Genomic DNA, 26,365 nt, shown 5'->3' with positions numbered 1-26,365 from the left:
CTCAACCTACTCAAGGCTCCTTGTAAACTGTTTACAGCCTCCTGTTAATCATTCTGCAGTGCAGCTTTCACCACTCGCTACCAGCTATCTTGCTTGTACCCTGCTTACGCAATCTGTCCCCCAAACTCCCTCCCCACTAATGACAAAATGCTATTTCCTAGTGGAAAGAATGCCCTTCAGCCTTTGGTAGGGGTAGGTGAAGTTGCCCACCCCCACTCAAGAGTCTGACCCTGGAGAGCATCTCCATGGCAAAGCCACCTGGCGTTTACTACACCATATCATCCCATGACATAAGTGTTCTGCCTGCAGGGCAGGTCTTGATGGCATTGGACTAGAATAATTGCATGTCTGAGGTCCAGAATGCCTGACAGCCTACACCTTGGGCTACCTTTTGCCACTAGTGACAAGCAAGTTTGTCAGGACTTACTGTGTCATTTCTCTGCTTCTAGACTCCGAGCTCCTCCAGGACCAAAGACATTTAAGCTTATAAGACAAAAATGCAAAGCCCAGAGGTAGGGACAAACCAAATCTCCTCCTTGGGCTGCCAGAAGGAAAGGACCTTCCTCACCTGCACCATGGCCTCCACACCCACTAAGCCAAAAGAGCCAGAGCTGGGTAGCAGCTACCAGGCCATCAGACAGGGCCAATTCGTCCCTCCAGATAAGTCAGGGCTCTGTTTAGAGAAGGTCTCTGATCTGTCAGCTCACAACCTAACCACCTCAAGTCCAGCTGTAACCATGGCCAGGATCACAGGTAAGCAGGAGGTCCTCAAGAGGGATTTGGCAGCACTCCCTATGAACTGCCCATGCCTGTGCCAACACACACCACATCATGAAAGCCCCCCCACAACCCCAGAGGACATTCTTCAGCAATCCTTACCAACTCCCAATGGCTATGCTTTGGCATAGATCAGAATCCACAGATGCACAGTGTGATCCCCTAGTGCTAGCGATCTCCAGTATCGGAGCAGCAGAGGACATGGCTGGGTGTAATCCAGAGATAAGTGCAAATGGGGAAGGAGCCTTGCGACCCTGGCCCCATCTCTGTCCTCAGCTGTGGCTTTGTCAGTCCCTACACATCCACATCTGAACAGCAGATTCCTTGAGGTCCATGGACTGACTAACAGGTCCAAGGAACTGCCAAAAATACTCTGGTTCTACCTGAGAAGCATGGCTTGTGTTCCTTCTGAGAAGGAACAGACAGGGAAGGGTCCCCTGGCCTAGTGGTGGGGAAGCAGAAGTGATGACTTGGTCCATATCAGTGGACAGACAGATTGGGAAGGCTCAATGGCAGTGCAGGACTGAGGTACTATTGGCGTCTTTCTCATTGTAAAGCACCTTGATCAAGTGGCTAGGTCCTTTACCTCTGAAAGGAGGTCAGGAAACAGAGCTTGTGTCTATGCTGTCCTCAGAATGCTGGGAATTGAACTCAGACACTTTCACACAGTAGAAAACTGCTTTAACCACTGATCTACCTCCTCAGTCGTTGGCTTTCTTTTGAGACAATCTCACTATGAAGTTAAAGTCTGGCCTCCAGCTGCTCTCTACCTATCTCTTCCACCTAAGTGCTAGAATTACAGATGTGGCCCAGCCCATCTACTCTTGTTTTCCCCTTGAGATCTGCTTAGAGCCAGGTCATCTTCTAAGTAAGAATTCATCAAGGCAACTTGGATGCAGAAGCATTTCCCTGTCCATCCATGCCTGGCTCAGTCATCTAAGTCTCTACATGAAAGTCAGGCACACATCCATGCTGCGCATCTCCTGGATCTGCCTAAGATGCCACTCCTGTGAATAAAGCAAGGCCTGGTCATTCCCAGAGAGGAAGAAGTCCCAGAGAGTACACTATTGATCCCCTAGTGAGGATGTGGTTAGTAACACAAGCCCTGGACATGTAGACTTTGCACCAAGACCTCAGGTGAGCTTCTTTTGTCCTGAAGTGTGAAGTGGTGGCCTGATTATCTAGCACTTATACCAGTGGGTTGCGAGCCCAGGATGTGGCAGGTAGAAGTGCATGAGGGTACAGCAACAAAGTCCCATTAGGGACTGGCCTAGCCACCCACTCCTTGGTCTAGCACACATAGGTTTTTTGACAGTGTGACAAAAAGGAAGAGGGAACAGAGCCAGCATTCCAAGAGAGGTTTTCTAGGTCTCTGAGGCTCAGCTGTGCTCTCTGCTGGGCAGTGGCCCTCAGGATGTTGGCATAGATGCATTAGAGTCTCTGGTGTGCATGGTACATGAAACACTTTCAGCTTTTGCTGGCTGCAGAGCAGGCCAACCTGCAAACAGGCAGCAGGCAGCAGGCACAGCCTGGCACTCAACCAAAGACCCTGATGTAAGCTACCCAAGGTAGAAGGTGAAAGGTAAGAGTGGGTTTTACAGACACACACTGAGTCAGAGATCCTGAGGGAGAAACCCGACCAGCTGTTGCTCCAACCAGCCCTGCAGTGGATGGTGCTCAAGTCTGAGACTCAATTTAAAGTCGCATGAGCAGAGTACAAATCCATACATTCCAGCCGAGTGACCTTCAACCAATGCCAGGCTTTGCACTTAAGAATAGTAATTCCTCTCTATAAAATGGGCTTATTCACCACTGGCAGCAAGTATGGCGGCCTTTCGGTCATCACGGTCAGCAAAGGCAGCCTGGAAGGTGGCCACCCAATGGTGGTGGTGCCCTATGATGACAGGCCACAGTCTTGCCACCATTGGCCAGCACCTGGAAGCCCACTTGGGTATAGTACCCCAGCTCAGCAACAGCCACTGGCCCAGCACACAAGAATTCTCCTTGGGGGATGGGGGACGGCGGCGGCGGCTGGCGATGAGCGGCGGGAGCGCGTGAGGAGCAGGCCGACAAGGCTGGGGGGCCCAGGAGTGCGAGCCGCAGGGCGGAGGGTGGGGGCTGGAGCACAGCGGGCGGCAGCGAGGCGGCAGCAGAGAAGATGGTGGACAACGACAGCGGCAGCGAGCGCGGCGGCAGTGGCGGCGGCGGCAGCTGGCAGGGAGGCTTCTAGCCCGCACCCCGTGGTGGCGGCGAGCAGGAGACACAGGAGCTGCCCTCGAAGCGGCTGGACATCCAGAACAAGCGCTTCGACCTGGACGTGAAGCAGAACGCCAAGGGCCGCTTCCTGAAGATCGCCGAGGTGGGCGCGGGCGGCTCCAAGAGCCGCCTCACAAGCTGTCCATTTTGGTGGCGGCCAACTTCCGACTGGCTGGGCGACTTCATCGAGCACTACGGACAGCTGGGCCCCAGCAGTCTCCAGCAGCTGGCAGTGGGCACAGAGGAGGGCGGCGGGCCCGGCGCTCCTCAGTTCAACCACTTTGGAAAGCAGTATGGAGGTTCCTCAAAAGACTTCACATAGAACTCCCCTATGACCCAGCAATCTCACTTTTGGGCATTTACCCAAATGTTTATAAACAAGACCACACTAAAGCTACCAGCACAACTATGTTTATTGCAGCATTATTTACCATAGCTAAGATATGGAACCAACCCAGATGCCCCTCAGTAGATGAATGGATCAAGAAAATGTGGTATATATACACAATGGAATTCTATGCCTCCATCAAAAAGAATGACATTTCCCCATTTGTTAGGAAATGGAAAGGCTTGGAAAAAATTACATTAAGTGAAGTAAGCCAGGCCCAAAGAAACATAGGTCCCATGTTTTCCCTTATTTGCAATATCTAGTATATGTATGAGTCAAGCGGAAAAGGTCAGATAATGTGTTGTTAGGAAAACGAACCCTTAAATATGTATTTTAATGTATTTTTTTCTTTCATGCATGTGTTTCTAACGCATTTATAAGATTATTTCTTTGTTGCTTTGTATGTCCCTCCCCCACAGTGTAACCCCCGCTTTCACTATATTTGATGTCAGTATAAGTCGTGGAGGAGATGGGGACAAACAAGTCGTTTAAGGATTCAGGTGGACCTGTTGCAACCATGAAAAGTACAAAATGTCATGTCAAAAACGAGCTTTACAATGTCGGTGTGGGGGGGTGGGGGGGAAGCATTGGGTGGGGGGGAGGGGGGAGGTTGGGAAGGGAGGTGAAGGGTAAACAAAGGAGGAGGCTGCAATGCTTGGTAAGAAATGTATGCATTATCCTGCCCATGTAATTGTAACCCCTCTGTACAGTATGTTCTCAAATAAAATAAAATTAAATTAAAAAAAAAGAGCGAGTTCCTGGTGCGCGAGAACTGCAAATACTACCTGGATCTCAAGGAGAACCAGCGCTGCCGCTTCCTGCGCATCCGCCAGACCCTCAACCGCGGCAGCCGCGGCTTTGGCGCAGGCCCCGGGCCTGGCGGCCTCCAGAGCTGCGCAAGGTCTCCAGTGCTGCCTGCGCAAGGTCTCATCGAATTCCGACATGCTCACCAAGCTCATCAACGACTAGGGAGGCGAGGAAGACGAGCTGGCCGGAGGCCCAAGAGGGGGTGCCGGCAGCCCCGGGGGCGGGGTGTGGGGGGGGGGGGTTGTGCGGGGAACTCCCGGAGGGCACCTCTATTACTGTGGTCTCCAAACGTTTCTTCTTCGATGTGGGCTGCAACAAGTACGGAGTTTTTCTACGTGTGAGTGAGGTGAAGCCGTCCTACTGCAATGCCATCACCGTGCCCTTCAAGGCCTGGGGCAAGTTTGGTGGCGTCTTCTGCCGGTATGCGGATGAGATGAAAGAAATCCAGGAGCAGCAGAGGAATAAGCTTTATGAGCGTCGTGCTGGGGGGGAGGGTGAGGAGTCCTAAGGCGAGGAGGTGGATGAGGATTGAAATGGCAGCTTTCCCCCCTGGCCTCCCCCACCCTGTTACCCTCACCCCCATCCCCCATCCCCGTGGCTAGTTCCCATTCTTGCTCATTCCCCTGTGAGCTAGTGGAGAGGGAGCCCGGGAGGCCACCAAGGGAGAAAAAAAACCCAACAAAATTAAAAAAAAATAATATAGTTAAGAGAAATAACCATAAGACAACAGTCTTGAACAGTGAGTAAAGCAGTAAAGTTCCAGAAATTGACAGCAACTTGCAAAGAGAGGACAACAGCATCTCCTCACCTGCAAGAGTCTTAGCTTCTATTTCCCACCCGAGGTTCCTAAGCTCATCTAGATAATCCTGAAGGGGATAGATTTCGAGTCTGGGCCCCTAAACACATCTGACTTACCCAGATCCATCTGTGTATAACAGTTGAATTTGTGTTGTACCTGGGTAAATCTAAAGTATCTCTCCAGGCCTAGCCGCCGTTGCAGTGTCTATCCTTCACCTTCATTGTAATTAGCCTTTTGGATCGAGATCTTCACAGAAATTCTTGAGACAGAGAGACCTTTGCAGTTACCCAGTCCTGAGAGTCCAGGTTTATGAAAAGGAATGCAACTTTACACAATCATGGACAAGGCAAAAAAGAATTCAAGAAGCCATCAGTGAATCAAAACAAATTGGATTTTTTTTAATGGTTTTGCATGGAACCTGGCCCCATGTCTTTTCTTTGCAGAATTGTTTTCCGGGATGCGAAAATTCAAAAGCCAATGCTTGAACTAGAGAATTCATTACTAAAATAGTTTAAAAGTTGGGCAAAAGGAATTTTTTTTTCAAAAAATAAAAGCAGTTTTACATTGGGGGTTGCTGAGGTAGGCACAATAAGTCAGGCATAAAGCACAAGGCAAACTCGTTGAGTGGATGGGTTGCTGCTCACTAAAGTTCTTCCCTTGATCTCTAAAGGTAGAGGTCATTACCAAGAAGTGGCATTGGTGTGAATGAGAGCCAGATCCCATGGCTCTACTATATGAGCCAGTGAATTGTGGCTAATTTGGCTGTTACAGCCACTGGTTGGCTGCATTTTTAACTGTAAAACTTGATGATTTTCTGCAAAAGGAACAATATGGCTACAAGCCTGAGCTTTAATGGAATATGCATCCTCACAGAGAAGTTGGAAATAACTAAAACTGAAGTCTTAATTCACCTTCAGTTTAATCTGTGGATTTGTTCAAATACTAAAGATCTTCAGGTTCAGAATTCCAGCATCAATTATTCTTTAAAACAAATTTTTAAGAACTTGATCCATCTTATTAGTACCTCACAATCAAAGTTAGCAAATGATGGATGAATGATTCAAGCAGTGCACCCAGTGGAAGCTGAAATCCATCTGTGAATGGAACTGATGTGAACGTGAATATGCTGACTATATCCTGGAAGCATTTTTATACCATCTTGAAATTGCAACATACTGGCATTGGCCAGTTTATCCAGCTGTCTTTCAAGAATAAAAGTTGGGGTTTTCATGGATCACCTCTTCTATATTTTAAATGGATTTTCAGTAGAAATGATTTTTGTTAATCAAGTTAATCCCACCCCATCAAAAGGTATTTCTAGAAATGTCACAGGCCTAGGAAACTTTGAATTGAATGGGAGCTAATGTTCTTTCCAAAGTTTTCAGGTATTCTTTGTGTGACACCTTCTCAACCAGGAGGCAAGTAACCCCATCTCCACAATCTTAGTATTTTTATTAACTGCATGCCTGTCCTTTATTTGAGCTGCCTTTTTAATTTATTGCGTATCCTTTTTATTATCTTATTTTGGTATTCAATCTATACAATCTTTTTGTATTTATTGGGAAATAAGTAATATACAAAAAGGTCATTTTCATGTATTTGTGGCTGAGAGGGAGATACTTGTGTATATAAAATTAGGCTTTTTTAAAAAACTAGACTATGACTCAAAATAATGTTGATCTTAGGTTCAAAGAAATAGAAGAGCCACAAACATTGGTGCCCTTTTCAGACTATTTCTCTACTCACATCATTCATAGTAGAATTTTTAAACATTTTTTAAAGCTTTTCTTTTCAATTTTTCTCCGTTGCCAAGAATGTTTCCTAAATTGTATGGGAGCAATAGTATTTTTGATGTTTTAATGACATCCGTATGCTTGTACTGTATTTTGTACCACAAGGCAGCTGTTTTCAATAATGTCCTGCTGTATTTACCTATGTGTTTTGAGTGTTTTGTTTCTTTGCTGCGGAGAACAAATTCCTAGTTTTAGTAAAGGAGATGAGAAGCTAGCATTAGGCTTGAAAAAACTGTTTAAGTTTCCATTGAGGCAGCAATGGAAATTAAGGTTGCAGCTATTAGTTGATCGCTGTAACTTTTGCATTTTCAAATCATGTACAATTCCTGTATAGACCAACTTATTTTCTTGCTTCGGTGGTGATTCTGTTGCTCAGCTGCAGTGAGCCAGTTCAATTTTGCAAAGGTGCAGTACCTCTCCTTTTCAAGGGAGTGGTTTATTAATTTTTTTCTTTTCTTTTTATTTGGCTGAATTGCAGTAACTAGCCTTGCCTTTCTATTCTGTAGAAATGACAGGGTCTTCACAATCCTTTACCAGTGGCTACTAAGCTATAATTAGCTGAATAGAAAGAATGTGGAAGTGGTCTGAGGCATATAGAGTATATGCCAAGAACACTACCATATATGGCATCAGCTTTGGTTACCAGAGAAATTTTCTTAGTCATTAGAACATATAACAGTTATATATCATATGTAAGTCTTTAGATATCAATTTGAGAATCCTCCAAAAAAAGGAGCAAAGAATGCGTAAGCTATGTGTTGGCAAAAGTAATTTATATTAAAATTTTGATCTGCCTGTGTAAGATTAAGTGTGAATGTCCTAGTGGTGGGTTTTTAAGTCTTAAACCAATCTCTGAGGTTTATTTTTCCTGCAGGGGTGTTTCATCGCCTCTCTTCCACTGTAGGAAGATTGCAGAAGAATGTAGATTAATTGTAGCATTTCACTGATCCTCATTCCTGTGACTAGGCACAATAGAAATCTGCAGAGCATGGAGATTCATTCATTAATACTAGCTTATTAAAGGAAATAGATAATGGCATTATACAAACTCTGGGAAGCAACTAACTTTTTTGTTTTGTTTTTAGCTGCTTACTACAAACGCTTTAGAAGTTGTTTTTAAAATTAGGCAAACATCCCAGCTAATGAAAATAGTTACATTCCTTAGAAATAGGGAACTAAGACTCCTTTTCAAAAAATTGAGTTTTATTTCAAACTAGCTACAGAGATAAGCCTTTTTTTTCAAACAGTCAAAAGAGTCGGTCTCTGTGAAGAGATGTAACTCTTTAGATTTCTATTGTCCCTTCTCATCATTTCAGCAAGTGAAATGGTAAATCTGGTGAGCAGATTTTTCAGTGCATATGCTGCACCAAACAAAATGTCAGTCTGTATAGCACCAAAAATCAAACTGAAAAGTAAACCAAAAACCCCCAAATACCCTATGGAACTGTTGGAGGCATATAGGTGGTACAACTGGCTGTAGCTGTGGTACACATATGGCTACTTGTCATGTCACTTTCCATAATTATTTACTGCAGAATGATTGAGAGACTTTTGGTGCAGGCAGCCATTAACCTCCTGCTTCCTTTGTTACCTCTGGGTCACTTTGCAGTAAATTGCAGGTCTTTTAAGAGATTCAAGCTTCGGTTTTCTCAAAACAAAACAATTATCTTGTCTTATCTGAAAATGCAGGGTTGTGGGCAAAAGAGGCTGGTTATAATAATGCCCTCATATTGAGTGGTCTGTAAATGGCTGCACACTTCAGGCACTGTTGTTGCTGAAGATGCTTAAATATGACCTTGACTGGCTTTACAGGGGAGTAGAATGTAATCTACACAAGGTGACTGTGCATCTACCTTGCTCTTGAGGTGGATAAAATTAAGAAGCTGGAGTGTGTAAGCCATGCACATAAGTATTCTTCAATGAAAATTTTGTTTTCATTTTTATTTATTTTTTTTAAATTTTATTTTATTTTATTTGAGAACATACTGTACAGAGGGGTTACAATTACATGGGCAGGATAATGCATACATTTCTTACCAAGCATTGCAGCCTCCTCCTTTGTTTACCCTTCACCTCCCTTCCCAACCTCCCCCCTCCCCCCCTCCCAATCATACCCCCCCTCCCCCCCCCCACCGACATTGTAAAGCTGGTTTTGACATGACATTTTGTACTTCTCATTGTTGCAACAGGTCCACCTGAATCCTTAAACGACTTGTTTGTCCCCGTCTCCTCCACATGTTATACTGACATCAAATATAGTGAAAGCGGGGGTTACACTGTGGGAGAGGGACATACAAAGCAACAAAGAGATAATCTTATAAATGCGTTAGAAACACATGCATGAAAGAAACAAAAACATTAAAATACATATTTGAGGGTTCGTTTTCCTAACATCACATTCTCTGACTTTTTCTGCTTGACTCATACCTATACTAGATATTGCAAATAAGGGAAACCATGGGACCTATGTTTCTTTGGGCCTGGCTTACTTCACTTAATATAATTTTTTCCAAGCTTTTCCATTTCCTAACAAATGGGGAAATGTCATTCTTTTTGATGGAGGCATAGAATTCCATTGTGTATATATACCACATCTTCTTGATCCATTCATCTACTGAGGGGCATCTGGGTTGGTTCCATATCTTAGCTATGGTAAATAATGCTGCAATAAACATAGTTGTGCTGGTAGCTTTAGTGTGGCCTTGTTTGTGATCATTTGGGTAAATGCCCAAAAGTGGGATTGCTGGGTCATTGGGGAGCTCTATGTGGAGTCTTTTGAGGAACCTCCATACTGCTTTCCAAAGTGGTTGAACAAGTTTACATTCCCACCAACAATGAAGTAAGGTTCCTTTCTGTCCACATCCCCTCCAGCATCTGTTGTTGTTAGAGTTCTTGATTTTTGCTGTTCTAACTGGAGTGAGGTGATATCTCAATGTTGTTTTGATTTGCATTACTTTTATGGCTAGGGATGTTGAACATTTCTTCATGTGTCTATTGGCCATCCTTCTTTCTTTTGTCCAATGCACAACTGATCTCTCAGTAGATATTCATTTGAAAATCGTGTGGCCTTGATCAGTGAGAAGGGAGAGGAAAGAAGTGACTTTTTGCTTATATGAAAATGACTTGTTTGCTGAGAGTTGTTCTATAACACTCTAGGTATGTTTTTGATTGTATCCTTTTTGATTGGGGAAAGTTAATGTTTTGATCCTGGAGCTAATTCAATTGAGTTTTCTAAGTATCAGAATTGCTCTGATGAATAACAAAGTTGACAGCTTTGATGTCCAATCTCTGTTTATTTTTTAATAGTGGGGTGAAATCCCCACTATTATGAATTCTTTAAATCAATATTAATTTAGGACACCTTAAAAATCTTGTGCATAAGTAATGCCTGTTCAGAGAGCAGACCTTTTTGATCCTTTTCCACAATTGTGAAAAAGTGTCAAGTGTTTTTTGCATTGTATATTTCCATTTTATCCCTGACATATTTCTCAAAGATAAAGCACTTTTTGATCATGAAATGCATAGGATCTTTGTGTGATGTGGATCATGGTTTCTCAGGCTCCCCTAGATATTCTGTTTATGAATATTATTCTAACTTTATGTCAGGAGAGTAGAAATCTTTGCTAACGTTAGAAAGTTTGTATTGTTGATTCAGAATAAATTTTGCTAGTTTCCAATGGATGGGAGAGTAAAAAATGCTGCATTCACAATTTAATAAGTTACTTTCCCTTAAGCCTTAAGGTAACTTTTTCTTTTCTGTCAATAACAGCACTGAAGTTACAGTAAATGAATGAGATGATCAGTTTTCAGGGTTGTTTTTAGAGTACTGTAAATCAATTAGCTGTCTTCTGAAAGAGTTACAATTCCCATTCAGTATACTGGATAATGGGTGTAAGGGTGGGGGTAGGGCAGGGTGGGGGGAGATAGTTTGTAGAAAAGAAAAAAGAAAATAAGAACCATGTTTACCTTAAAATACAGACAAGAAAAAAGTCCATATGTCCCATTTGAAATTCCATATGCAAGGTGGAAATGACAAATTACAGCCTCATTTCTTCTGCTTTAATTTAATTTTTAATATTAAATTTAATTTAATTTTTAATATTAATTTTTAATATTAGCTTCAGAAGTTTCTTGAGATAACTGGACTCTTGAGTAGCAATTTCCATTGCCATATCTGACTTGTGTAAATCATCCTCAGACCTTATTCTTAAAACCTTGTTTCATTACTGGAACATGTGCAATCCACTTTTCAGTACTGAAAGTTAAATTCAGAAAATGGAAAAATAAAATTGCATCAGCATTGTAAAGATTTCTTGTCTTGGGGATTTCCAATTGCGATGTGTCCCCCTGAATCAAGCAAGGCCTTTGTGAATGCCTTTTGTATTTCCTAATGCAGTATGGAATATGCTGTCCACTTCTGTTCACAGTCTTACTCTCATTTGAGAATCTAACTCATGCCTTCTTGGAATTAGACATTCCAATTGGGACAGATAGAACCATGTTAAAACGAGAAGATGCCATATTGTTAGCTTTACCACAGTAAACTAGTAAAAGGGAGAGCACAACTTTATTAGAAGCTAAGCTAGCATGATAGTGAAAGTTTTAACTCAACTTTTCTAATAGATTTTTGAATCCGGGAGCAATTTTTATTTTCCCCATGCTATTTCTGCTATCCACTGACAGATAAGAGAGGGCACACAGTCGGGCTGGGAAGGTGGCTCAGCGGCAGAGCGCTTGCCTTGCATGCTCGAGGCCCTGGGTTCGATTCCTCAGCACCACATAAGCAAAAAGAAAAACGCCGGAAGTGGCACTGTAGCTCAAGTGGTAGAGCTCTAACCTTGAGCTGAAGAGCAGAGGGACAGCGCCCAGGCCCAGAGTTCAGGCCCCACGACCGGACCCCCCCCCCAAAAAAAAAAAAGAGAGGGCACACAGTGAAATGAAGGTCCAGAGTTGTGAAGAGAAAGTGATAGATACATTAAGTGGCCACTAGCATTTTGCAGAAGGCATGAGTTTGTTCTTTTTTCCTACCTCCAGCATCTCTTCAATGGCTAACTCTTTCAAGACTCACTGAGGCCATCTCTTAAAGGCAAAATGTTTTGTCTTGTGTTGCTGGATCAGGCTGGTCAGAAAAATATGTGCTTGAAAATAGAAGGGCAAGTGGATTGTTTCTTCCCTTTTAACATTTCTTCTTGGGAGAAAAAAGTACAAGAGACTCAAAGAAAATGAAAGAACAGGATTTTATCCCTAATCACATTTGGAGGTTTTGTTTTAAATTGATAATAAGCATAAATCCTTTTCTTCTACAATGTCACTCTTCTGTGTAAAAAAGCTCTCTGGAGCTGGGCATTTTGGAACATGCCTGTAATTCCAGGTATTTTGGAGACAGAGATAGGAGATCGTGGCCCAAGGCCAGCCCTGGGCTATAAACAAAAGACCCTATCTGAAAAATAAAGCAAAAAATAATACCAATAATAGGACTGGGCGTGTGGCTTAAGTGGTAGAGCATTTGCCAAGCAAACACAAGGCCTTGAGTTCAAAACCCAAAGTTCTACCTAGGGGAAAAAAAACTTGGATTCTTAAAACCCTATAGATTGGAGAAAAAGTCTAGAAACTGACTTTCAGTTAGTGTAGACACATTTTTTACAGTCTATCGTTTCGCACATTCCAATAGGAGGCAAGTAGTATTTGAATTATTTTTCAGTGGCATCAGTATCAAGACTATATCAGTGTATCTGAACTTTTTTCTGAAGTCCTAGAACATCTATATTATTAAGCATTTTGTTTTCCTCTTGGACTTTCATACAGATGTCTTTCTAAAATCATTTGTTAAGATCACCTGTGCTACATAGCATGTTTTTGTTCTGTGGGAATCTTCAGAGACAGTTCTATCTACTGGTAGCTTTGTTAGACTTGGCTCTTCACTCCAAAGCGGGGGACTCATGTCCTTCCAGTAGAGAATCTACAAAGTTATTTCAATTAAAACCAAAACTTGATAGCAGGAGACAACTTCCTGATCTAAATGTACAATTAGAGTTTAGGTTGGCAATTACTTTAAAAGGTTGTTTTTTGTTCTTTTTTTTTTTGGAGAGGGTTGTCTTTGATCTCTGTAAATACCAACAAGCTTATACATTGTAAGCCAAGTGCGTATGCCTATGTATGAATTTGTAGAGCTGATTTCTGCTTCAAGTGAAGCTGCACCTTTCATTTTATAAAGTTCCCTCCATCCAGAATCCTATAAATGCTGTAAATAGAACATGGAAATTGTAGTAGTAGGATCAATTTGAGAATATCTGCTGAGAGACCAAAAAGTTCATTTTTTTAAGTACCTTGGTTAATTAAAAAGTAAAAAGATTATTTCTCTTGCTTATTTTTGAAAAGAAGAATGCACTTTAACATAGAGCTGCATGGGCAATTCAAACAAATCTGTGAAGTGCAGTACCAGTCCAGAAATCACACTTCCTGAAAACCGTTCAAAAAGCAGAGTCCAGACGGGCTGTTGATCTCACTGCCTGTTAGTTGAAGCTCAGATTCTGAACAATTTTGATACTTGCAGGGCTGCTTCAAAAGAGCAATGTGAATACAGCCACAAGCTTCGGACAGGCCTGTAAAACAGCGGGTCCCGTATTTACCACTAACTAGCAAAACTGACAGAAAACTCATAGAAAAAGTTAAGAATCCTTCCTGCTGGTGTGCACTCCTTACAATAGCAGACTTTTGCAAATGGAGTTTTACAGTCTATATTTAAAGAATTGTATGTTTGTAACAAAGTTTGCGGAAAAGTGAAAAAAAAAAGAATTCTCCTTGGGGCAACAGCTCCCCATTAGGACTATCTTAGCCTGTCATGAGGAATTGCTGGTCAATAGGGACTGTCACCCAACTCTACTGCTAGCCCCTATATCCCATGCCCATCGAGGGCCCAACTACCCACCCTGCCTGCCTGCGCAGGTGACCTGGTTCCTACCTGCCAGAGGAGCCAAAGCCGAAGGAAGTAAGAAGGTCATGGCCACACAAAGGCCACCCATGCGTGTGAGCACATGGGCTGCAGCCAAACCTATCCAAGGAGCTCTCATCTCAAGGTGCATTTCTGAACCCATACAGGTGAGACACCTTACCTTACCACTGTGACTGGGATGGCTTTGGGTAGAAGTTTGCCCATTCTGATGAACTGACCAGGCAACACTAGTCGTGCTGCCATTCCTGTGCCACAAGTTCAACAGCCTTGTCCAGGTTGGTCTCCTGGCTTGACCCATAGAGAGGGTCTTATCCAGATAGGTCCCCTGGCCTGAAACATAGAGACTGCCTTGTCCAGGTGAGTCTCCTGGCTTGACTCACAGAGACGGCCTTGTCCAGGTGGGCTCACCTGGACAGACACATAGAGACTGCCTTGTCCAGGTGGGTCTCCTGGCCTGACACACAGAGACGGCCTTGTCCAGGTGGGTCTCCTCACCTGATGCATACAGATTGCCTTGTCTAGATGAGTCTCCTGTCCTGATACATAGAGACAGCCTTGTCCAGGTGTGTCCCCTGGCCTGATGCACAGAGACACTGTTAAATCCCTGACTGTGGATACAGAGTCACATACTGCCAGTAGAAAATCCTTCATACTGTCTTCCCATGTGAGAGAGCTCATGTTGGCAAAGCACTACAACCATGGGAAAGTTTCCAATATCTCTTGTGAATGGATAATCAAGAGAAAGGAGGAATCCAAAGGCAAAATTAAAAGAACAAAATTGAACAGATGGGTCTGAGATTGTATCGGCTATCATTGCAATTCTAAATCAACTTGAGTATTCCTGGATTTACAAGACACCACCATGGGGATTACTGGAAGCTGTGGATAATGGGGTGCAAATTAGATCCATCAGTTGGGGTGGGGTGAGGGAGAGGGAAGACCAGAATTCCCTTGAATTTGTAATGATCTCAGAGGAGGGAAAATCCATGGCCAAAGGTGACAAAGGAGTTTTACTAGCTGGTCTATAACTGCCTTGTCCTGGGCTACCTCAGAACTAAGAGCAGCTGCAGCCTCCAGGTGGCAGGTTTCTCTCTCTTTCCAGCAGACCTCTCTATACCACAGGGCTTTCCTCTCCACAGGCCTGGCCTCTGCTCCGCTCCAGGAGGCCTGCCTCTTGTGGCCTTGTGGTGGTGTTAGTCTCACTCTACACCCCTCCCCCACTCTGCTTCTCACAGATTGTCTCAGATGCAATATAAATATAAAGAACACTTTGTATTCCCTTTGCCTTCTAAAAGCCATTATTTAGTTAGAAGAAGAGGAAGAGATTTCAGTACAGAATATGTGTTCTAATAGCCTAAATGATGGTGCTTGATGAGTCTTGGTTCTAAAGGTACAAAAGAGGAAGCCAAAGTTCTCAAACTGCTGTATGCTTTGACAAGGACTATATATATATATATATATATATATATATATATATATGTTTGGGGGGGGTCTGGTCATGGGGCCTGAACTCTGGGTCGGGGCACTGACCCTCAGCTCTTCAGCTCAAGGCTTGCATTCTACCACTTGAGTCACAGTGCCACTTCCAGCTTTTTTCTTTTTGCTTATGTGGTGCTGAGGAATCGAACCCAGGGCCTCAGGAATGCAAGGCAAGCGCTCTACCACTGAGCCACCTTCCCAGCCCTGACAAGGACTATATATTTGTCTTCTGATCTATATGTATGACTAAGTTATACTTGGTTTACTTCTTTAACATTTTTTACGGAGACAGTCTGTTATGCAATGTGGTTTCAAAGGCACAATAATTTGTACAATCGTTTATTCCTAAGTATGCCTTAAGCAGAGCTAACATGTTACAGAGTTCTTCACCTTAATAAATATGTAATATAAATTTAACCCAAACTTCTATTTTGTATATTTGCAAAGTACAAAGTAAAAAAATTGAACATTTTTTTGGAATTTGTATTTTGCATACTCAGGATGAGAATTAAGTTTTAAACAAGCCTATAATATTTTATGTGAATAAAATAAAATGGGCTCATTTTACAATCGATCTCCCATGACTGTGGTGCCAATTGCCCATTCCCACGGGGGATATGCAGAATCCCCCTTCCCCCTGTAGGGCAGGATTAACAAATCATTCCAGGATCCTCCTGCTGACCTGACCACAAGGGTCTCTTGGTCCACTGGAGGCAAAGAAGTCTTCCATTTCACACTGGGGCTGCAGTCCAACTAAAAGCTCACATGTAGAAGCCACCTTGACTCCAGCGTTCATTCCAGTTCTCTTCTTTTCCAATTAACTCTGAACACACTTCAATGTTTCTGGGTCTTCCAAGGTACTGTACCCTGCTTTATTAACTGCAATCTTCTCAAGTTCTTTACACAGGACACATCAGTAAGCACCCATATTCATGAGCAAAAACTCCACTAGGAAGAGACAGTGCTATCTGAGCTGCAGGAAATAGGAAGGTGTAGGTAGAAAGGTCTAGGTTTTGTGCCATGCCACCTCCTTCAGAGTCTGCATGAGATATCATGCCAGATAAAGCATAAGCTTCAAGGAAGCATGCCTGCAGGAAGGGGGTGTTAGTTCAAGGTTTCCCATACACTTGGCTGCACCTTTATAGCCTCTACCTTTATTCTTACTATATTCTTCTTGGCTGTACATTCATTGCCTTTATTCTTGTTTTGGCTATTTTTCTATTGATCCACGAATAGAGCATGTTGTTTCTTTCCAATCCAGTGGAGACGGCTTCTCTGAATAATAAAGACAAAAGATTAAATGTGGGCAATGCCACAATCAATCTATCATTTGATGTGACACTGCCTCCAGGAACTCCTACAATTTCACAAGCAGTTTTGTGGCTCATTCATAGTAAATATAGAAATTTAAAATCTCTAGATATGTTACAACAGGCAGAATTAATGAATTAAACTAAGCCAGAAGGAGTTATCCCAAAAGCACAGAGAGTTCTAGAAAAAGGGACCCCTGATAATTAAAGGAAAAGAAAAATTCCCCAACAGTTATGACTACTTTTAGTCCAGCTTACATTATAGGGAATAGATGGTGATTTCCCACAAAATATAAAGTTAGTGACATCACATTTCTTGAGCTGACCCATGAACCATTGCCTTATACAGGAGTTTACAAAGATGAAAATAGATGGATTAATGTAAAAGGAAAAAGGGTATTTTGGAACTCATTAGATTTTATGCAAAGATTAAGTAGATCTGGACCATTATGGTGTTTATTATCAAAACAACAAGATAGTTTAAAATAATAATTAGAAATTTATGTGAACAAATATTGGGATTAAAATTATAGAAAACGGAGAATGCCTGATTCAACCTGAAAGTGGTTTTTAGGATGGTTTCAAAAGGGCTTGAAAATATATGAAAAAAATAAAAAGAGTGCAATATATGTACAGCCCTGTCTTATGTTTGTTCATTATTAAACATAAAAAGGCTGACTAGATGATGCATTGTTTCACACCATTTAGCTTAAACAGTTGGTGGGATAGTAATCAATTTTTATGTAATCCATCAATGTTTTTCTTTTCCTAAAAATTGATTACTTGCTTAAATAAAAAAGAATCTATGTCACAATCACACACTGTATGAAAATGTTAATTCTCCTCAATAAAGATACACTCAGATGCAACTCTTTTGAGTCTGTGTCTGTCACTTCGCCTACTCCTTGCCCACCTATCCCCAGATCCCTGTTCCATTGGTCCCAGTGCTCCGGCAGAGCTGGTCCGTCGCAGTTTTGTAAGCTGAAGTCAGAAGTTTCCTATACTTACTGCAGTGTAGCTAGCAGCATTGTCAAGTTTTAATTAAATAAACTGAAATCAAATTGGGCCCATGTATAAGATCAAGGTGCCACAAGCTCATATTTATAGTTCCTTCAATAGGATTCAAGACATCTGCTACCAACTTCCACAGCCACTATATTAAATGGACTAAATAGAGGTCCTTCACTTCTTTAGTTAAGTTAATTCCTAGGTATTTTATTTTTTGTGGGGCTATTACAAATGGAGTTGCTTTCCTAATTTCAGCCACACTTTTCTCATTGTTGGCATATAGAAAAGCCATTGATTTTTGGGGGTTAATTTTATAACCTGCTACTTTGCCAAAGTTTTGAATCAGCTTGAGTAATTTGGGAGTGGAGTCTATGGGATTCTTTAAATACAAGATCATGTCATCTGCAAAGAGGGAGAGTTTTATTTCTTCTTTCCCTATTTGGATCCCCTTTATGTCTGCATCTTGTCTTATTGCTGTAGCTAGGCATTCTAATACTAGATTGAAGAGAAGTGGAGAGAGTGGGCATCCTTGTCTTGTTCCTGAGTTAAGAGGAAATGGCTTTAGTTTTTCACCATTGAGTATAATGCTGGCTGTAGGTTTGTCATATACAGCCTTTATTGTATTGAGGAATGTTCCATGGATTCCTAATTTTTCCAAACCTTCAGCATAAAGGGGTGTTTGATCTTGTCGAATGCTTTTTCTGCGTCTATTGAGATAACCATGTGGTTCTTATTCTTGCTCCTGTTGATGTGATGAATAATATTAATTGATTTGCGTATATTGAACCAGCTTTGCGTCCCTGAAATGAATCCTGTTTGATCGTGGTGTATGATTTTTTGGATGAATTGTTGAAGTCGATTGGCCAAAATTTTGTTGAGAAGTTTTGCATCAATGTTCATCAAAGAAATGGGTCTATAGCTCTCTTTCTTTGATGAGTCCCTGCCTGGTTTTGGGATGAGGGTTATGATGGCTTCATAGAATGTGTTCGGTAGTGAGCTTTCTCTTTCAATTTCATTGAAGAGTTGGAGGAGAATTGGTGTGAGCTCTGCTTTGAAGGCCTTGTAAAATTCCGCTGTAAAACCATCTGGTCCTGGACTTTTCTTAGCTGGGAGGTCTCTTATTGCTGTTTCTATTTCAATGCTTGATATGGGCCTGTTAAGATAGTTTACCTCATCTTGGTTTAGTTTTGGCATGTCAATATTTGCTAGGAAGAGGTCCATTTCTGTCAAGTTCTCAAACTTATTAGCATAAAGTTTTGAGAAGTATTCCCTTATAATGTTCTGAATCTTGCTTGTTTCCGTGGTGATGTTTCCATTCTCATCTCTGAGTTTATTAATTTGGGTGTGTTCTCTTCTTTTTCTGATAAGATTTGCTAAGGGTCTGTCAATTTTGTTAAGTTTTTCAAAGAACCAACTCTTTGTTTTGTTGATTCTTTCTATAGTTTTTTTGGATTCTAATTCATTTAATTCTGATTTAATTTTGATTATTTCTTTCCGTCTACTGGATTGGGGTTTATCTTGCTGCTCTTTTTCAAGGAGGTTTAGATGTGTCATTAAATTGTTATCTACAAATTCAACGCAATACCTATCAAAATTCCAACCTCATTCTTCAAGGAAATAGAAGAGGCAATCCAAAAATTCATATGGAACAATAAAAGACCCCGAATAGCAAAAAAGCTCCTCAATGGAAAGAACACTGCTGGAGGAATATCAATACCAAATTTCAAACTCTACTATAAAGCCATAGTAATCAAAACAGCTTGGTATTGGCATAAGAACAGACCTCAGGACCAATGGAATAGAATTGAAAACCCAGAAATGAACCTACAGACCTATAGCCATCTAATCTTCGATATGGGAGCTAAAACAATAGAATGGAAGACAGACAGCCTCTTCAGTAAATGGTGCTAGCAAAACTGGTTAACTACATGTAGAAAACTAAAGCTAGATCCTTATATATCACCCTGCACCAGAATCAACTCCAAATGGATCAAAGACCTTGAACTCAAAGCAGACACTCTGAAAACATTACAGGATGGAATAGGAGAAACCCTGGGTCTCCTTGGCTCAGGCCGAAATTTTCTGAATAGAGACCCGGAAACACAACAAATCAAAGAAAGGCTGGACAAATGGGATTGTATAAGGTTGCAGAGCTTCTGCAGGGCAAATGACATAGCTAGCAAGATCAATAGAAAGCCCACGGACTGGGAGAAGATCTTTACTAGCCATACAACGGACAAGGGTCTCATATCTAAAATATACTTGGAACTCAAAAAATTAAACCACCCAACAACAAATCCTCAAAGAAACAACTGCCCAATAAGTAAGTGGGCGAAAGACTTAAAGAGAAGCTTCTCTGAAGAAGAAAGAAGGATGGCCAATAGACACATGAAGAAATGTTCAACATCCCTAGCCATAAAAGAAATGCAAATCAAAACAACATTGAGATATCACCTCACTCCAGTTAGAACAGCAAAAATCAAGAACTCTAACAACAACAGATGCTGGAGGGGATGTGGACAGAAAGGAACCTTACTTCATTGTTGGTGGGAATGTAAACTTGTTCAACTACTTTGGAAAGCAGTATGGAGGTTCCTCAAAAGACTCCACATAGAGCTCCCCAATGACCCAGCAATCCCACTTTTGGGCATTTACCCAAATGATCACAAACAAGGCCGCACTAAAGCTACCAGCACAACTATGTTTATTGCAGCATTATTTACCATAGCTAAGACATGGAACCAACCCAGATGCCCCTCAGTAGATGAATGGATCAAGAAGATGTGGTATATATACACAATGGAATTCTATGCCTCCATCAGAAAGAATGACATTTCCCCATTTGTTAGGAAATGGAAAGGCTTGGAAAAAATTATATTAAGTGAAGTAAGCCAGGCCCAAAGAAACATAGGTCCCATGGTTTCCCTTATTTGCAATATCTAGTATAGGTATGAGTCAAGCGGAAAAAGTCAGATAATGTGATGTTAGGAAAACAAAACCTCAAATATGTATTTTAATGTTTTTGTTTCTTTCATGCATGTGTTTCTAACGCATTTATAAGATTATTTCTTTGTTGCTTTGTATGTCCCTCCCCCACAGTGTAACCCCCGCTTTCACTATATTTGATGTCAGTACAACATGTGGAGGAGATGGGGACAAACAAGTCGTTTAAGGATTCAGGTGGACCTGTTGCAACAATGAGAAGTACAAAATGTCATGTCAAAACCAGCTTTACAATGTCGGTGGGGGGGGGGGGAGGGGGGGTATGATTGGGTGGGAGGGAGGGGGGAGGCTGGGAAGGGAGGTGAAGGGTAAACAAAGGAGGAGGCTGCAATGCTTGGTAAGAAATGTATGCATTATCCTGCCCATGTAATTGTAACCCCTCTGTACAGTATGTTCTCAAATAAAATAAAATAAAATTAAAAAAAAAAAAAAAGAAAAAAAAAATAAATGGACTAAATAAAATCTGTGCATGATGGCTCAAACCTCACCAGGAACAGACCAGCGGAATTTCTCCAAGCCATGCCTCTAGTTTTTACTCCCCTTGCTCTGTTTTCCCACATTAGAGCTGATAGAGAAAGTTAAACAGGGAGAAAAGATGACACTGGGAGACAGCAGGAATTCCAATCAGCTGCAGCCTATACCTACCCAGCCATGAGGATGCTCTTCTTCCCCCTGCACACAAACTCTCAGGAGAATTCTGCCTACCTGAGAAGGGAAAGGAAAAGAACTTTAGGTTAAGGGATAGTGGAGAGAGGACAGAGGAAAGCAATCCAGAGACAAGAAGGGAAAACAGAGAGAAAGAAGACTAGAAATAACAAATAGCTTAATACAGGAAGTGGGAGAGAGAGCACTGGGTGGAGCAATCTACAATTCTGCAAACACCCCGAGTCCCACTGGCAAGCAGTGTTCATCCTTCCACTATTGCTCCAGAATCTTCCTTTGAGACCAGAATTGAAGGACACTCAGTCAGTCATGTAAGGGCCACAAAAATCACTTGAGATGTGACAGGTCAGCACACATGTTTTTCACTGGATGCTCATAGCTGTCTGTTCAGCCCCAGAACAATGTCATAAAAATCCAGATGGCCCTTGGCTGAGAAAAAGGTTCTTGGCCCTTGTGTAGACCATAATAAAAGTGGAGAGGAGTATATGCTATTGATAACAGAGTTCGCTGCACTTTCACACCCTGCATGGTGGACCGTCTACCCAACTCCACTCACTTCACCACACTGGGGACCTCTGTTGCACAGCAGGAGCTGCTGGAAACTGGATGACGCTTGCATCATGGTCACAAGAAATGCTTCCCATGGATGGGAAGCACAAAAGGACCTTGAAGAATGCTGTGTGTTACTGTATTAATAAAAGAGAATCTGGCAAGCATCATAAAGTAGCTTTTACAGATTTCCAAATGTGCATAGTTAAGGGAACATCTGATCGGTGAAATATTACTGTTAAATAAGCATTAGAAAACCCATTGTGAAACCCTGTGGAGGCACACACTTCTGCACCCCATGCTCCACCATGGCTGGATGCTGGCCTGCATGGATGGCACTAGATCAGAGCCCTTGGAATGTTTCTCCCTGGAGAAGATCTCAACACCTAGCATCGAGACCCCAGCCAGAGCAGGGGTTCCTCACAAACTGCAGCAGACATACTGCTGGCTTTCTTCTCAGTCAGAAGTACATCCCACTAGGATAAAGGGGGATCACAGCTGCAAAAAAAGAAAACAAGGCTTTGCTCTGGCTTAAACCACATGGGCAGCCCTGTACTCTACTGATATGTTCTGGCCCTTGAGCCAAACAGATTCATCTGTTTTGGAAAAACCCAAGGTGGTTTATTTCCAATAGTGGGGATGAAATCCAGATCCTCCCACATTCCAGATAGTATGCATCCCCAACCCACAGACACAACCCTTTCCACTCACTCCCACACGGTTATCCCACTGGCATAACCATGGTCCTGTTTTGCACCCAGCTGCCCTGGTTTTAGGGTAGACAGTCTCCTCATCTCCACTCTGCACTACTGTGACAGAAACTTGAAAGCCCACACAGACTTGAAATGTTACTTCCTGGCCAGCCACAACCCTAAATGCACTCATGACAACATTGATATTCCAATGCTTGCTTACAAAAATTCAAAAAGAAACTGAACTGACTAAATGGATGAAACAAGCAAGACAAAGTATATTTCAAGTCTCAGCATCCAAAACACCAAGCTTCCATTACTTGTAGATGACTTAGTAGCAACTCCTACTGGAATATCTACAGAAATGCAGCTAGACTGCAGAAAATACCACAGCACAGTGAGTGACTCTCTTAACTTCAATTTTTAATAAGTCAAAAAATACATAAAATCTGATTTAAATGAAACTACTACTAAAATTAACATTACAAAACTTTCTAGTCTAAAAGATGACTGGGGTGTGATACTCCAAAATTGAACAGCTAGCAAGGTGGAAAAAAAAAACAAAACTAAAAGCCAGAGGGAGCAAATGGGAATACAGAGAACTTTACATCTGAATGTCTTCCACAAAGACTCTTAAACAATTCCTGTCAGTTAAAAAGCAGATGAACAACAGTGCACTGACAACCAAGGTGGTAGCCTGATCCTCCTCCCTCACTCTGGGAGGGCTATTTGATACCCAGAACTGAAAAGGAGTTTGCACATGTCAAAAATTTATTGCTAATCTTCCTCAGCCATCTCTACAGTGAGACAGTATTGTGTTGCCACCTCAGAAGTTAAATGATTCCTCTCCAAGTGATGACTGCCTCTTGCTCTACCTTGATGCCTCTGGTGCCAAGGAGCAAACCCAGATGCAGGTCAGCTGACAGTGTTGGGCACATCTCAAACGCCTAAGAGGTTCAGGCTCCTCAAGGCCTTTGACAACTCAAGGGATGGGCTCCTCCCCCAAGTATTCTGGCTTAACCCTATCTCTCCCTAAATCAAACCAAGTCACTGCAGTGGTCTTTCTGTTCTTTCTGGGTAACGTCTCTTTTGGAGGTATACTTCACCCTCGATAAAACACTTTTCAATGAAGCCCGTTTTAAAGCTGTACCTCATGCCTCTACTGACAACAGTACCAACAACCCAGAAGATTCCCAGCATGGATTCAAGGAACTTTGATTTCCTGTCACTCTAGGTTGGTGTGAACTTTTATAACACTTCAGGTTTATGGAATCACAACCCTTTTGAATTCAAGCTAGACCACTCAGCACAAGTTGCTTTTCACTGCTCTGTATGTTACCCCATAGTGTAGATGTACCATGCACTCATTTCCTGTCACCTGCAGGCACACATCTGAGTATTCCACGCTTTGGCTGATACTACAAAGAAAGCTCCTCTAAACATCTTCAAACAAGTCCTCATGAGGCCACACTGTAGTGTGGAAAAATAGTTAGGAGCAAAATAGCCATGTTACATTCTACGTGCACAAAAAGCTGTCTATTTCCAGAGTGACTGTCTGTACCATTTTCTATTGCTCAACAGCAATCTGCATGTTCTGTATTATTCTTTGCCAACAGAGATATGATCACTCATTCATGGTGTCAGTCTGTGTCAGTTGGCACCTCTCCTCTGGGGCCTGTGACTACACATTACAACCTGGCAGAAGTGAGATGGCTCAATTCCCAGAAGCTGCATGGTAAAGACAGAGAGGTGACCCTCAGTATCCCCTACATGGGCACACCCCAATAATGTAACATCCTTTCACCAAGCCCTACATCTCAATGATCTCACCCCTTCCAATACCACTATGAGTCTTTGAGGGACACTCATCCCAGTTGAGCACCCTGTGATCTTAACATATACCACATCTCAAATAGAAACTGTTTTAAAAAAAGCTTTTGTCCTTTATTGGCAGTGCTAGGGCTCAAAATCCAGACCATGTACACTCTAGGCAGGTGCTCCACCACTGAGCCCCATCTTCTGCCTTTTCTAATCTGGCCTCAGAAAGTGCTGAGGACTTGAGTTCAATCCTCAATTCTAGGAAAAAGAAATTATTATATGGTTTTTGTATACTTCTTCAGGCAGATAAATATGTAGATATAGGCACATTGACAACAGGTTCTCTATAGTCTGTCCTTTTGCTAGCTCTCTGAGAGCAAACTAAAGTCCAATGCATCTTATTTTTTCTGAAGTATAATTAATTCATGTTCTGTATGTTCTTCTTGTCAAACATTAGTTTTCAGAGTTCTGGCTTCCCTCCATAGTCCCACTTGTCACGTGGAGTTATATTTGGTGTAGAGGCCACAGTTCAGGCTCATCTCCATCCACACAAGTTGTGATTTGGATTAACCATCTCTCTCATCAAGACATTTTGATTTTTTTAAAAATCAATGAACATTATATTCTTCAATTACTTCTCAATTTTCCATTCTGTTCTATTCATTTACCTGTCTGTCAATGTCCCAAACTTTCATTGTCCTAAGCACTTTGTAACATTTTTTGAACTTGATCCTTTTCAAAATTATCCTGCCCATTCCAGATCCTATGTACATCTATAGAAACTTTAGAAATTGGTTTGTTCATTTTTATTCAAAAAAGCCAGCTAGGACATAGTTTAATAAACTGCCACGCTGGCAGCTCTGAACATCCACTACATAAACATAGACTCTTATGATATGATAAGGCAGAGCCGTTCTGTGATCAGCTGCTACAACCCTTGAGATCTTAGTGATGACACTTGCTGTGTTTTGCTAAGCTGGCTGATGGTTGGTAGTTCATGGAAGCCTGAGATTGGGGCTGGACGCCAGACAGCAAAAGGCTGCATCAAAAGGCTGGGGCTTTTCACCAGGAGAAACAGAGGCCAAGGCAGAGTTGATCATCAGTGGCTCACATCACTGCTCATGCCTACATGATGAAGCCACCATGAAAACCAAAAATCCGGGGTTCTGCCCGACTCTGAACTTAGCTAGAAATTCCTTGTGGGAAAGAGTTGAGGCTGAGGAAGGCTTGTAAGAGGCAATCACAGTCTTCCTAAGAAAGGTGCATTGGCCAGGAACTGGTGGCTGAAATCTGTAATCCTAACTAGCTACTCAGGAGACTGAGATCTGAGGATCAGGATTCAATGCCAGCCTGGGCCAGTAGTCTGTGAGACTCGTGTCTCCAAATAACCACTCAAAACCTGAAGTGGTGTTTTAGTTCAAATGGTAGCTCTTGAGCAAAAGAGCTCAGGGACAGAGTTCAGGCCCCACAACCAACAGTAACAAAGCCAGATCACAAAGGCAGCAGGGCCACCTATTGGTAGTAATACCTCAGAACCCACAATGCTGGGCAGACTACTCCAAATGAGGGAAAGACCTAAAAAGACCTAATAAGAGGTGCTGTACTCAAAACGAATGGTGACCCTTGACAACTAGAAATAAAAAAAAAAAAAACGTAAGTAGAATGAAAGAGAACCAGGTGCCAGCAAGCCCACACCTGTAATCCTAACTACTCAGGAGACTAGATGTAAGAATCATGGCTCAAAGCCAGCCCAGGAAAGAAAGTCTGTGAGACTCCTATACACAATTTCCCACCACAAAAGCTAAAAGGGGAGCTGTGGCTCAAGTGATAGAGTGCTAACCTTGAGCAACAAATCTAAGGGAGATTGCCCAGACCCAGAGTTCAAGACATAGTACTGGCACACATAAGTATGCACGCACACAAACACACACACACACACACACACACACACACACACACACACACAAAGACACACAAACACATCAGAAGGCCACATTCCCAGGCCCCTCATGAAGCTTCTCTGAGGTGGCTTTAGGAGTGGGTACCTGAACTAGCAGTCACTCATACCTGT

At 42.2% G+C, this 26,365-nt stretch overlaps 1 pseudogene; it reads left to right on the top strand.

Annotated features, from left to right (window-relative positions):
• Positions 1-2,935: 2,935 nt before the first annotated feature.
• On the top strand, positions 2,936-4,760 carry LOC122118068 (annotated as a pseudogene).
• Positions 4,761-26,365: the final 21,605 nt, after the last annotated feature.

This window comes from Dipodomys spectabilis, unplaced genomic scaffold (genome assembly GCF_019054845.1).
Source record: "Dipodomys spectabilis isolate Male_0828 unplaced genomic scaffold, ASM1905484v1 ptg000147l, whole genome shotgun sequence".
Classification (NCBI taxonomy): domain Eukaryota; kingdom Metazoa; phylum Chordata; class Mammalia; order Rodentia; family Heteromyidae; genus Dipodomys; species Dipodomys spectabilis.
The sequence above is the reverse complement of the archived record's forward strand: the minus strand, read 5'-3'. Positions and strand labels throughout refer to the sequence as shown.